Below are 3,148 nucleotides of genomic sequence, written 5' to 3'. Positions count from 1 at the left end.
ATCGTCATCAGCTGGCACGGAATGGTAAGGCCCCGGGTGGGTTTGTTTAATGTTGGATGCTTTGGACCCCAGCTGCCTGGAGGGTGGAGTGATGAATATTGATTGGAAGGGAAGGTTAATGAAGTCCACTTGCGATGCCTCGGTGGGAAAAGGCGACTTAATAATAAAAAACGGGAAAGAAAAGAAAATGAAGCCTATGTTGATCCATTCACCGCCGCGGATGTTGTTTTATAACAGGGGGATTTCATTATGGCGTTAGTCCTGACCTGACTAAGTGTTGTGCATCCGCTCTCCATCTCCATCCAAACATCCTGCAATAGGCTAAAATATTAGTCCTTAGTTTGTGCCTTCTCTTTGTTAGCTATTTCATATTCTGACTTTTAAATCTGTCCCTTTTAATTGTGCATTTATTTATTTCTGTCCACATACCCTGACTCATCTTGGGGTGGAATAAACACACCTGACTGTTGTGTAATGAATTTTGATTGGAAGTGGTGCAAAAATGGATGATGCTCTTCAAAAAACAGTATGGGCTACATACTGTAAGGGCCTACATGCAGAGTTTGTCCATCCTCCCCCTCAGAAGTCAGCTGCGCACCTTGTGCATTATGCAGACCATCATTACTTCACCAGGGATACAGCCTCAGATCCATCAGAAGTGCTTAAAAACCAGATACTCCGCTGTCCCCAGGCTGATTTATTGATTAATATAAGTTTGTTTTTTGTTTTTCCTTAGTGGTGGTAGTACTGGAGCTTTTAAGTGTTTGTGGAGGCTTTGTCATTAATGCTAAACTAGAAGGAATCATAACGCAGAATGGATGGGATGTTATTCACCCTAATGTGGGCTACATTCTGTGTAGGACACACTGGATTAAAAGAGATGAAGACTACAGAGAAAGGTAATTTATCCACCCACACCTGCTTTGTTTTGGGCTTTCTTCTGCACATGGATTAATGGAAAGACACTGTAAACCCACCTTGCCTATTATGCTGATTGCACATGTACAAGTAGCGCATTGCACTGAGCTTCCAGTTAATTCGTGAACAAAACAACTGGTTTTGTTATGCTTATGTTTTAAATTTTTTTCATTCTTCCACATACTTGTTTGGTGCATGCCCACAGTCATAGACTAATTACTGGTGTTGTGCTGTGCAGGGGGAGTCAGTGAAGGTTTAAAGGTGTCACAACAAACTCTCAATGTTCGGGACAGGAAAGAGAGAGGTTTTTAGTGCTGTGACCTTGGGTGCTGAATTATTCAGTAGCAGGCTTCCATGCTTGTGAAAGTGCTGCAGGGAACACGCTTAACAATTAAACAAAGCTTTTTATGGGTGTTTCTGCAGTGGCTGAAGTAGAGTGACATTTCTCCTTTAATAGATAAATAGGCTACTTCTCTTCACCCTCCTCCTCATCATCTTGATCTCGTGTCTTGAATAGTTCTTCAGTATTTCTGCTGAATTGCTAAAGTAGCTTCAGTTTATAGAACAATCTGTTTTATTTGAGCTAGTAGCCACTGCGGGTCTACACAAAATGATAATCGCTGATATTGATTTTGAGGTAGGCAGCTTGTTTATCCAATGGAAAATCATCAATGGAAATAGCCAACAGCACAACATTGTTATCTTGCAGTAGATGATGGTTGCATTTTAATTTCATTTTGTTTAACAGACTTGGGAGCATCAGTATACTAATCCTTTGTTATGTAACAAAATAAAGCAATGTATAAAGATGAGATAATGGCGAGATTGCAAGCACGTTTTATCAGTCAAGTGAGGAACCAATGATAATTTTCATTATCAGTTAATCTGCCGATTATTTTTCTGATTTATTGATCATTTGTTTGGTCTGTAACATGCTATGTAACAGTGAAAAAAGTCCAAATGTATGTCTTTAAATGTCTCGTTTTCCAATTTACAGTTCAAACCCCAAATAAATTGAGTGTACAATGATGAAAAGCAAAAATCCTCACAATTAAACAGCTGACATGATAGGAAATATCTGAGTTTTTGGTTAAAAAATGACTTTAATAATCGTATTGGGAATTGATAGAGGTAAAAGGGTTAACTAGAGTGAAGTAAATAAACACAATATAAAGGAATGCTCTACAGGATTTAAATGGATTCTGGTATTGTGGCTGCCTGGAAGACACCAACAAAACAAGCATCATAATAGCATGAAAACATTGTGGAGATAAAATGCTACCAATGTTTTCACAAAAAACTAATTGACAAATATTTAAATACGAGTCCAGTCCAGGGTAGCTGGTATGAAGGTTGCTGAATGTGAAAAGTTCAGGATTTTTTTCCAAAACAATTCTTGCTGACTATCAATTACTTAAATGTCCTCATCAGTCTTTTGGCAGCCATTCTGTTGTGATTTTCATGATTATATGGAAGGTCAAAGTCGTCATTATAAGAGGATGGATGACTGAGGAACACTGGCGTAGTCTATCACCACCCAATGACCGTGGCTGAGTGTTGCTCCTAGTTGTGTATTACTATGGTCTTAATAATCCATCCCTCCATGTAGCTCAAATACGAACCCAGATTCACTAAATCCAGCAGTTGTGTCATGGTACATAACTAAACAAGGAGGAAAAACAAGAACATAGACAAATACTTTGGCTAAGAAAAAGTATGTTAGGGTGAGGAAGTAGGTCACCCAGCATCATGTTTGGGAAGATTTTGCATCGTGCAATCAGGCAGTAACGAGACAAAAGGAAGAAATAATAACATCTTCAGGAAGGAGTTTATTATATTTTCATACACTTGAGTGTTATTTACCCGGCCTGATGTCAATCAAAACATGCTTCGTAATGCTTTTATGAAAATAACTGCTGACATTAAATTACACACAACTATTGTCTGAAGGAGAGTAATTATACACTTATCACGTAGGTGTAAGGCGATTAGAAAACAATGACAAAAGGTAATGCCTGAACACTTACTCCATACCACAAACGTTTAATAATAACGACATGTCAATCCTACTTGGATCTTTGTTGAAAAATGGAAACCACACCCATATTTATACATCATGCACACCAATAGGCTGACAAGCTATATGGTGGCAGGTGTTGGTAGCCATCCAAACTGCACAGGGTGATAAACACCCATAAACAATTAACAATTCAGTATAGAAAAATGTACA

This window comes from Morone saxatilis, unplaced genomic scaffold (genome assembly GCF_004916995.1).
Source record: "Morone saxatilis isolate NCDOM2014 unplaced genomic scaffold, NCSU_SB_2.0 Contig21, whole genome shotgun sequence".
In the NCBI taxonomy this organism is placed as follows: Eukaryota; Metazoa; Chordata; class Actinopteri; family Moronidae; genus Morone; species Morone saxatilis.
This window is presented reverse-complemented; position numbering follows the sequence as displayed.